Genomic DNA, 12,316 nt, shown 5'->3' with positions numbered 1-12,316 from the left:
AATATTTTGTCAACACTTATATAACATTATGTTAATTATTTTGAGTATTTTGCTGTAGTTTTCAACAAAATGTTTTTGTATGTTAAAATGGCATTTCGTGATCCACAGCCTCATCCCCCCACTTTTTTCAAAAGAAGTTTAGATTTTTATATCACTGGAAACCGCTGGCTACATAATGTTTATGTACAAAAAAATTCTTGCAGATTAATTCGTAAATGGTGTACCAGAACGAAATTACAACAGTGGCCTATGAAGGAAGTGTAATACACACACTGACACATGCAAATGCAAAATTGGAATCAACTTAAATTTTGGGAATAAGCTTCTTTTTTTTAGTGGGTATCTACTGAAAAATATCACAAAAAGAAGATGCTAGGATCACGAAATACCCTTTAAGAAAACATAAAATAAAATAAAACCTTTTCTAAGAGGAATGTTGACAAAGTTTTTGTTTACAGGGGAAATGCCCTTCAAATGCTTCAGAGCATGAGTTTTCTATTGAAGATCATTTTGCTGGATATCCAGTAATTCAGGTCTGGATAAGGGAGGTTGGACTAGTAATTTAACAGACAGCAGGTAGCCAGCATTACTAAACCTTCAATTTGGTTGACTATTGACATGCTATTTTTCCTGCCACTTTGGACTTTTCCTGTCCAAGATTTGTTTGCTGCTATTATAGAAAAAGAAAGAAAAACATTGTGTTACTTTTGGATATTGAATTAAATAGAAACCAATTTTGAACATAGATTTTCACTTCTCTATCAAATTATTTATCCTTTTCTGTATTTTTGTGGTAATATTTATTCTATAAGCTGTACATTGTGTACAAATTGAGGGCGCTGTTACATATATTTTAAATTTAAATTAGCCAAATAATATGACTTATCCCATTTGATGACAACAAGTTTTTTGAAAATTTCCTTGCCATTTGTTAGTTTTTTTCTGATGTTCTAATACCATTATATATGTCTAACCCTTTTTAAGATGCAAACAAGATTTAAGATATATAGCGCCATCATTGTTCAACTTTACTTTAAAATGACTACATTTTATCATCAAACAACTGTGAAACCAATAGTTGAGATGAAAAATTTGGTTAATTTTTGGTGATTTGACTCATGATTCGGACTGAAAGTTTTTGGTACCCCTACAACAAGTTGAATTTGTTTATTACCTTTGTATGTGTCTTAGAAACAGTGGGCTGTGCCAAGATGGCATGGGGCATTTGCCCTCCAAACTTTTAAGTTTTTTTAAAAGCTTAAATTCCCCCCTCCCCAGTTTACCACCAGTAAGACCCAAAACTCACTGGTAACTCCACTTTTTTGGGCACAAAAAATGTAACAAAAACAAAAAACATCAACTAAAAAACAAGGTTTCACTTTGCCCACCTCATATTTTCACAATGTTCTATTTCTGCAGTTTCCTAAACCAACATGATCATGTACTGTAAAAGTAGAAATTTTCGTGAGGTTTTTATTTTCGCGAATTTCGAGTGGACATAAAATCGCTGAAAATAAAAATTCGCTAAATTAACCTTTTGCATTAGGTTTCTATTGTATCAATATCAAAACCGCGAAATTTAATTCTTGCGCAATTGACAAAATCTTCAAAATCGTGGAAATATCTTCTCGCAAAAATATTGACTTTTACATTATTCTACAAAATATGATTTTGACTTTTGTAGTAAGCTTTGCATTGTGAATTATGCAGAAAAGCATGCAATAGTAAAAAGCAATAATATTGCATAAAATATTTGTATTAAATTATAATTATGTGTAATATGAATTATGTGATATCTGATCCATGGGTTAAAATTAATGTAGTAATTATGAAGGATGAATTAACATTGTAAGGCCAAAAAAAAAAAAAGTTCGTCTCAAAGCTTGCGTTTGTAAAATCCCACAATTTGACACAAAACAAATGCGGAAATTGTTTTTTATTTCAAAAAAAATTTTTTTAGTTTTTTTTCTCAAAATACCATGAAAAAAAGTCGGGAAATAAAAAAATAAAAAAATTCGCATTTCGCATTTGTTTTTAAATTTCTTGTGAGCTTTGAGACAAACCTTTTTTTGTTGTTGGCCTAATAGTAATATAACGCATTCAGGGGCGTATCTGGGGGGGCACATGCCATGCCATGGGTGCTGTGTTGGAAGGGGCGCCAAATCAACCTATTCAGCAAGCAAATTGATTCAGTGCCCTCTCAAAACGGTGAAAGTCTCAATATTTGCATGCTTTGCACTCATCACAACAGTAATTATGAGACTGTTTAAGGTGGAAATTCACTTCCACTATGACAACGTTAATGATTATTGATACAGTGGCAACTTGATAAAGCAAATTCCTGTTAACACAAACTAAATCATGAGGCCCAGACAAGTTCATGTTAATGAGTTGCCACTGTATTTGATTTGTGCACCCCACACATAATTTGTTCAGAAAGAGCTATAGGGAGCATGTCAGCTGTTTCCCTTTGGTATATTGTATACCTTTCTCCGGGTGGCATAAACTCTAGCTACGCCTCTGTGCACACATTAAGTTAAACTCTGTGTGTAATGATGAAAACTAGCATGTTTGGTTAGGGGAGGAAGCCAAGTTTAATCTTTCGATCGACCATCACTGCCTGATTGATTCTTGTATGTTATGAAATATCAATGAATTGACTGTTAACTGTGATCAATCTTTCTATGATCAGTAACATTCTAGCATTAATTTTGAGTAATTTGCCCCCTGGGCACTACCTGCTGATCTAACATTGCCTCTGATTGGTCAATTACATGATATCTTCACTTTAATCACCAATCAGAATGGAGCTTTGCAAATAATTCAGGCCAATTTTTTGTGTGGTGAAATTATTCTAACAATGTTGCTGATTGTGCCAATTGATAATGAAAACTTTTTTTTGGCCAATCGGCAGGTACTTCAGTAGTTCTCATGGGGTTAATAACAAGTATCAAAGCAGCATTAGGTGGTCAATCCCCAGATCAAACAAATTTGGCTATGATGCCTAAGTTAAAATATTTCAAAATATAATTGTTCTTATTTTTTAAAACTATGTTAGGTTCTTACTTTTGCAGACATTTAAGAATTCAATATTTGACCAGAGTGAACCAGCTCATGTGATATTTGATCCTGTGTGATACTTGGTGATGTTTATGGCAAATGGTTGATGCTTGTTGATAGTTTGTCTTGGATGAAAATGGAAAAACAGCAAAATGGTGTGCATGTTTTTAAAAACTAAATTAGGCTATGCAATATCTGCGGGGGATTTGCCATTTGGTCTAATACCATTTCGTCTAATACCCATTTCGTCTACATCCATTTAATCTAAACCCATTAGGTCTATATTCAGTACGTCCAATAATCATTTGGTCCTATAACCATTTGGTCCGATTACCATTTGGTCCGATAACCATTTGGTCTAATAACCAATAAGTCTAAAACCATTTAGTCTAACAACCATTTAGTCTAATACCCATTTGGTCTATAGCCAATAAGTCTAATATCCATTTGGTCTAACAGCCATTTGGTCTACAAACCATTTGGTCTAACAAGCCATTTAGTCTACTAGCCAATTGGTCTACTAACCGATTGGTCTAATAAGCACATGTGAGGCTGCATAGGCGCAATAACGCTATTACACATACTGTGAGTGTGAGGTCATAGTCCAGGGTCACCGTGGTCTTAAAGGAGCATGTTTCATAAACAGTGTAAACAGGTCTATAGGCCTACATGTATTATCTACACATAACTCCATATGCAAATGACAAAAACATGAAACCTAATTTGTTTTAATGTTGGAATGGCAAAACCGGCAAATGATCTGTACCCGTGGCACCCCCAGTGATGTGTGATGAGCCTATTATCATATTAACCTTAATAGATCGATGAAAGAAGGACAAATAGTCCGGCAAAATGTCACTTTCACTCGAGTAGGCAATACATGCAGGCTACATGTATCAGTCTTCATTTTTTGGATATATCAATAAACAATAACAATTATTCTGCTAAGAATGCATAAGATTTGATACATAATAGTACCTTTGTTTACATGTGCTCATCTCATAACACATGCTCGCCTCATTACATGTATTTTCAGCCCGTAACCAGTAGTAGACGAAATGGCAATTTTTTTAGACGAATTGGCAAATAGAGGAAATGGTATTAGACTAACTGGTTATTAGACCATAAGAGTTTTGGACCTAATGAATATTAGACCAAATGGTTATTAGACCAAATGGTTATTGAGAAAATATTAGACCAAATGGTTATTAGACTATATGGTTAGTAGACATACTGGATATTAGACCAAACAATATTAGACTAAATGGACATTAGACCATATGATTATTAGACCAAATGGCAATTAGCCTTTCTGGTAATAGACCAATTGAATATAGACGAAACAGGAATTAGACCAAATGGTATTAGACCAAATGGCAATAGACCTATGTGCAAATTCTTTCTTTTTTAAACGTTTTCCGATTTTTCCTTGAGAAGTAAAAAAAATCTCAGAACATGGTGAAAAATATGCGCTAAAATTCAAATTTGAAAGTTGTCTGAGATTGAAAAATGAAAATAACTTTTTGGCTTTACTGGAGAAGGCTTGGCTCTGATAGGTTGGAAAACACGCAGTGTGCCTATTTGTGATCCTAGCCACTTATGCCACCTCATATAATCAAGTGCCTTCTTCCCCAAAGTTGTGATTGTCGATTTGTCAAGTATTTTAAAAATATTTAAATCAAGAGTCACCATAGGAATGCAAAATTAGGAGTGGTTCCAAAGGATTAATGATATAATAGAGATGTTGCAATATCTTATAGACTGGCATAAGGACCAAGGTATAAAAAATCATTATTAATCAGTATTTGGGAGGCAATTGGCTAAGGTAGCTACAGCTCTGTAGAAGAATTGTTGATATCATATTTTACTTATTCAAGTGTGTTTAAACACGAGGTGTCAAATAATGTTATACTGGTTTCATATAAACCAAGGTTTGTCTCTCAACCTACATGCATAGGTATGTTAAACCCATTCTAGCACTTAGGCCTTTTATACAGGTATTTTAGTTTGATTCACACATGACAAAGCTATCATAGCACTCCTGAACAGGAGTTTAAATCACACACAAAAAGCACTTCTGTTTCCAGGATTTTGATTTGTAGTAAACCTGCAAATTGCAAAAGACACGACCTGGCTTATTTGACTAAAAAAACAAAAAAACAACCCCCCCCCCAAAAAAATCCTGCATAGCACAGCTATTTTGCAAAATGTTTGAAAGACATCCCTTTTTTTGGATTAATTATTATAGTTACATTCCCTGCAATGAAATGCACATAAACCTGCATTTCTGAGGGTATGGTTGTTTCTGTCACTGTATAAATGTACTGTATGATGTGTAACAAAACCTCATATTTACATTATCTGTAATGTGGTGATAAATTGCATTCTTTGATTGCGAGTGCAATATGAAATAATTATTCTGCATTTTATAAAGAAAAAAATGTCCGATTCTGCTTGTGGACAAGTCAAATGAAAGTGCAAATGTTATTTTTTTAGCTACGTCATTTGCATAATATTGCTATATTGTCTGGGGCAGTGTATTAACCAGTTGGGTTATAAGTTATGTAAGATAACTTGCCATGCTGCCCTTAAAGAGGGCGATACCTTGTTGCCAAAAAGAATATAGAGAGCTGAATAAATATCAAATTTGAAATGAATATAATATTGCTGAATGTATGGTGACTTACCTTTGCTAAACTCAGTACCACAGTGTCATGTCATCTGGCTTCAGGGTGATATGCATACAATATTAATTATATCCTGGAGGAATCATTATGAATGTCCCCCCTCCCCCGCACCACTTTTGGACATGAAATATTGTGGCAAACTTTTCTAGATAGCTGTTATGAGCAGAACATTTGAATGTTTTGTCTTTTTCAAATCATTTTATTGTGCAATATTTAAAGGTGATTCTATCAATGCGTCGGGGGGGGGGGGCACTCCAACTTTGGAGGTGGCGCATATGTAGGGCTGTTAAGACCCCCTTTTTCAGCATCGCTGTCACCTAAAGACCCCATATTTTTTTACGAACACATGCTCTGTCACCCGAAGACCCCCTATTTTTCCATTTGATCTGTCACCCAAAGACCCTTACAAGTTCAATTTGAACAGCAACTTTCATTTTTCACTGATTTTGCTACTTATTTTGAAAAAAACAATGAAATTTTAAGCCATTTAGAACTAGAAATTCGATTTTCGAGGTTTTTGTGGCGCTGTTTCGGCTCTTACCCAAAGATTCCATTAAAAAAAAGGTCATGTTCTCACCCAATGACCCCATATGTTTTTACATTTTGCTCTCACCGAATGCCAAAAATCATGCTCTCACCGAATGACCCCATATTTTTTACATTTTGCTCTCACCGAATGCCCCTTAGTGCGAAAGTGCCAGCCCTACACCTATATCCATTTCATATTGAAGTGCCACCAGGCAGGCAATGCGTGTCCAAAATACTGGCCCATTGCCCACAATTCAAATATTTCTTGTCTAACCCCTATTTGCTTAATTGCCAACCATTTCTTTCCCCTGGTCCCACCCCTCTTCCAACCTTCCATGGGCCGCATAATTATTGCACCATCAGTCCTTCTATGAATTTGATTTGTGTGGTCTTTAATTTGCAGGTTGTCTATGTTTGGTTGTTGTCGGATGGGTAAAACCATAAAACCTCGTCTACAAGTATATAGAGTAATTTTGATGAAAGCTAAATTAATCCAGGCACCATCTATCGACAAAATTATAACATTAAAATTATAACATTGTGAAGTTTGAGCAAATAAATTACCGATACAAGCATATACAAGCATATACAAATATATATTGTAAGACCAATCTTTTGCATTGGCATATTTATGGTTGTTTCATATTAATTAATATCTCATCAAAAACAATCTATATATATGCTTGTAGATGAGGTTTTACGGAATTTAATTTAATAGTCAAAGGTAGAGTATTGACCTTTTGGCTCCAAAATCGGGAGGTTCGGTTGGTCGGTTAGATTTAAATGTTTTGCGGAATCATTTCGTTATAAAAACCTACATTGAGAGGTCAGTAAGGGGTATATGTTATTGCTTAAAATATTATAGATCGTGTTATATTTAAATAATTCAAATAGTATTTTCAGGAAAAGTGTCATTTGGGCATAAAAGTACATTTTGGCATTAACAGTTTTTCACAAAATATGACCAGAAAAGAATAACAAATATCAAACAATTGATCTCAAAAGTTGGTCCCTATTCTTTGTACTGTATAGTAAAAACTAAATTTGGTCTGTCGGAAAAGGGTTATACAACTTTTTTAGGCCATTCAAGTCCGTATACATTGCATCCAACAGTAATTAGACTTACTCCCAAAAAAATACAGCACCCAATTTCTTTGGATTGAAAAATATTATCCTGTTTTGTGAAATAAAATAAAATAAAATAAAACTAAGCTAAACCCTAATCCTTTAGTGGCAATAAAAGTCAAATTTTAATATTTTTTTTCAATTTGAGGGAAAATAGGCCAAAAAATATGCATTTTAATTATACAGTCACAAATTTCAAAAACTTGGCATTTTGAATGCTTACGGGATCTGGAATGAGCGTTTCGATAGTATTTTTTGTGGGACATGAGAGCACATCAGACATACCGAATTGCATTCTGAATACGAAGAATCTCTTTCTGATATCAAATAATTTTCATTTTTTGAAATTCACGATATACAAATTTTATGACAAATTATTAAAATTTGATATTTTTCACATTTTGATATATAACAGCCCTCAAAGTAATTTTATAAATCTAATGATATATTTTAAAGTGTATGTAGCTGGGAGGAAAAGCGACGATCAATTGAAAATTTTGACCTTTCATATTGAAGATATGGATTTTTTCCCAAAAAGACCCAGTTTTTTCTGGTCACTGGTGTTTTGTGAAAAAATCCATATTTTCATTATGAAAGGTCAAAATTTTCAATTGATCGTCGGCTTTTCATCCCACCTACATACACTTTAAGCATAAATCATCAGATTTTTAAAGTTTACTTCAAGTAAAATGTGTATTACATTGCGAATTTCAAAAAATCAAAATTATTTGATATCAGAAGGACATTCTTCGTATTCAGAATACAATTCGATATGTCTGATGTGCTCTAATGTCCCACAATAAATACTGTCCAAACGTTCATTCCCTTAAAAGCATTCAAAATTGTGACTTCAGGTTAAGATTTTGCTCGTAATTTGAATATTTTATGTTAATTTTGATTATTGGTTAGAAAAGAGAATAGAAAATGTGTTTTACAAAAATGCATAACCTGAAATTAGTTGGGTTTGATTGTCACAGCAAATGAAAAACACCCTAAAAAACCCTAAATGTTGGTTTTTTTTGTCCTTATTTCCAAAGTTTGTCCAAAAATATATAACAATTGGACTTTGATTGCCAGCAAGAACTAACTAAAGGATTAGGATTTATTTATGTTTCATTTGGTAATGGTAATGTTTTTTAATCCAACAAAATTAATACTGTTTTTTTCTGGCATCGAGAGTAAACACTTCTTAACACGCTTTTTGTAATCGATTTGTAGCATGTGTAAATGCTAAACATGTTTAGGAATTTGATGGGTTGTGTGTATGATTAAACACGTTTTTGAATTTGACTTTGGTGTTTTAGGTAAACGCTTCCAAATCGATTACAAAAAGTGATCTCTAAACCAAATTTTTGCAGTGCAGTGCTCTATCTTACCCGAAACTTTTGCTCTTACCATTCCAATGCAATCACCGGTATTTCGTAGGTGCAATGGGAATACAGACCGTATACCTATATATCCTAAGCAAAGGTAGATGTGTCATAAATAGATCCAACAACCAAAGCTGCATTTTTAAGATTAATATCTTATTCGTTGAAATTAGGCAAGAAATGAAAACAAGATGATCCAAAATCCCAAGAAAGATGCCTTTGCCTTTGACTGGAATTTGTTGAACAAAATTCAGAAAATTTTCAAAGTATGTTACAAACCACTATGCCATCAGTCTTCCCATCAACAGCTACGCCACATCCGCGCAATCTCGTATCTCGATGTTGGATCATGCTGCAGGCCTGGCTATACGCTGGCGAAGTTACGTAATAATCGGATTAACTACCATAGCAATAGGTGAAAACAATTTTTGAATATACCGCGCTGCACTTATACTTTCACGCGGTACCTCTGCATTGAACCATATCATGCTGATCACTTGCACCTGTAAGATTAGTATCTTTGAAAAGACCAGTATTGTGTTCAATCAATGATTGCAGGCATACACAGGTGATTAGTTCAATCTGCTTGTAGTGCAGCGCGATATGTTCAAAATTGTTTTCACCTATTGCTATGGTAGTTAATCGGATTTATTACGTAACTTCGCCAGCGTATAGACCACTTGCCATGTGACGTCATTGCCCGGCAGTATGCGCGCGCATTATGGCAATTTCCATTGTTCTTTGCCCTGCATTGTGCGTACGCATCGTAGTCTGCTAAGGGCACGTGCATTTTAAATCGCCCGCCACATTTCATATAGTACAGGAAAGCCATTGAACAGTGTAGCGGCTCGTTCGACCATATCAACAGATGAGTCCCTCGCCTTTGTTGATAAACAGTGATGTCAAGTGGTCTATAGTTCCAAGCTTGCCGACAACAGCAGGGATCGATATAATGGGATAGGCATCGTAGTATTACGTAACACACCGAAAGATGTAGTTTAACTCTAGACAATAGGCGCCATATTGCAGGAGGGTTAGAGTTCATAGAGGAAACGTTAAATGTTAGTAGATTAGGTCACCCAGGCACATCACTAATGTGTTTCACGAGTTGTAATACCGACAGGTAAAAACATTGATTTTGTAAAATTCTCCCGATTTTTTAAAATTACTAAATAAGGTTAGTACTTCAAGCCATTCTTTGATGAATCTATGCAATATGACGGTAATTTTTGAAACATCTAAGAATCAATCTTAAACATCTTCATGATATTCATTTTTTTGCGCATGGTCAAAGCATGTTCTTGCGCTATCCACAGACTATTTGGTGGAAACTTCAAAGCAACGATCATGCGTTAATATTTACAAAATGGCGAATGATGTAGTTTAAGTCGAACAATAGCGTGACCGGCGTGACGTAGTTTTTGGCATTGTTCCTATATGCACTTTCACCCTCCTGACAACAGCCCTACTCTATACATACGGTCGTAGCGCTAGTATACAAAGCAGATTTGATGCATCGTCGTATCGGGTAATCGCGCAAGTAAAAGCAGATACGTCGTCGTATCGGGTAATCGGAGATACATCGTCGTATCGGGTAATCGCAGGTACATCGTATTGATTTTGCACAATGACGAATACCAGATTACTAAAACCCGGCCATTTTATAACTGTGAAGTGTCCTGCAAAATTCACAATCAAACGGCTTTGCACTAAAATGATAATTCGCCGTTTACGGTCAATACAAAAGTACAGTTTATATGCGGGGCAGGGTTGTAGCCAGGATATTTTTAGTGCTGGGTGGTATTTGATGAATATCATGCATATTTGGCAATTTGTTGTCAAAATTGACTGAATGCTTGACTAATTCAATAACATTTCGCGATTTTGGACTCCAGTGCCATTGCAGCCGAGTGGTGAGCTCCAAATCTGAGTGGTGGGCTCTGCCGCCAACCACCGCCCAATGTAGCTACAACCCTGATGCGGAGATTCGGGAACTACGACGATTTGTATTTTAAAGAATGAATAATGTGCTCTTTTTTTCTTCATTTGTCGGATTCTAATAATTATTTAATATGAAGTATTATTCATTTGACCTTAGATTCTGCAAATGTCAAGCTGTATACCCGTTGGTGAATTTAATTCCTGATAACTTATTTGCAGTGGCTCATCTATAGACGAATCCAACGAGCCAAGTCATGGTCAGGATTTGGTCGGCCATGACGGGTCCCCGCATGCACCACACTGGTGTAGTGACTGCCCAATTGGGTGTATTAAAGCCGCTTAAAATTCGATGTTAGATTCTTTTGTGTTGTATTCTGTCATTATTCTTTTGTCTACGTGTAACACAGGTGATAGAATGCAGTTTAGAATACCCTCCAAGGTCGCATTATTTCACATTTTATGTGAGATTGAGCCGACGGGGACCCAACTTTGGCAGCCATTAAGGTATAGGAATGCGTGAATTTGGATTCGTCTATAGACCAAAAATCACTCCTCTCTACGTCATACATAAATTCGCCCAGTCCCGTGTCCCTAATATGAAATAAAAAAAAATTGAATTTCAGTTCGGCAGAGGTGGGCCTCGAACCCACGCCGCTGCTAAATACAGAATACTCAAGTCCAGCGCGCTAATCCACTGGCCCACATGATTTATTGGTAGCCAAATTGAATTTTATACATATAGGCTATAGACGAATCCAACGAGCCAAGTCATGGTCAGGATTTGGTCGGCTATATTTGGTTGCCCGCATACACCAAACAGGTGTTGTGAGTGCCCAATTGGGTGGATTAAACCCGCTTAAAATTCGATGTTAGATTCTTTTGTGTTGTAAACTGTCATCATTCTTTTGTCTACGTGTAACACGGGTGATAGAATGCAGTTTATAATACCCTTCAAGGCCGCATCATGTCACATTTTAGGTGAGATAGGTGGGTCCCCGTCGCGGCTAATGGCTGCCATTGAGGAGCAGGAATGCGTGAAATTGGATTCGTCTATAGGCAACTCCAACATTGATCGGGTATAGAATAGAAATACCACTATTATCTTGCAATATTGTTGAATTCTCAAGCGAATACAGACAATACGAGAGGCATATGAATGATACATACACAATACATAGCCTAATCGATTTTGAATTCGTGCAAGTTCTCTGTGCTGAGTGTGCTCATCGCATTTGCAAGGTAGGTAGTCAACCTATCATTTTTCTTGTAAGACGGTCTGGATTTGTGCAATTTATAGTAAAAGTCCACATAGGTCCTTTCAGTTTCTTTCAGATATTAAAAGATTAGATTCCCATAAAGACGAAACAGTAATCTTTAGTGGGGACCTATGTAATTTTTACATATGCCTGGATTTTTCATAATCTTTTCGGCATTTATTTTGTATTAAATTCAGAAAATATTTTGGCGTATATAAAATTGAAATAAAATTCTCTGCCTTCTAAATGACACCAACTGTACCACAATTGGGTATCACGAATCGTTATATGATTATGTTGTGTAGTTCATATATTCCTTTATACATAGGATGCTTCAGTTTTACATAAA

Source organism: Amphiura filiformis, chromosome 1, assembly GCF_039555335.1.
Source record: "Amphiura filiformis chromosome 1, Afil_fr2py, whole genome shotgun sequence".
NCBI classification, from domain to species: Eukaryota; Metazoa; Echinodermata; class Ophiuroidea; order Amphilepidida; family Amphiuridae; genus Amphiura; species Amphiura filiformis.
Note: the sequence above shows the minus strand (reverse complement) of the source record.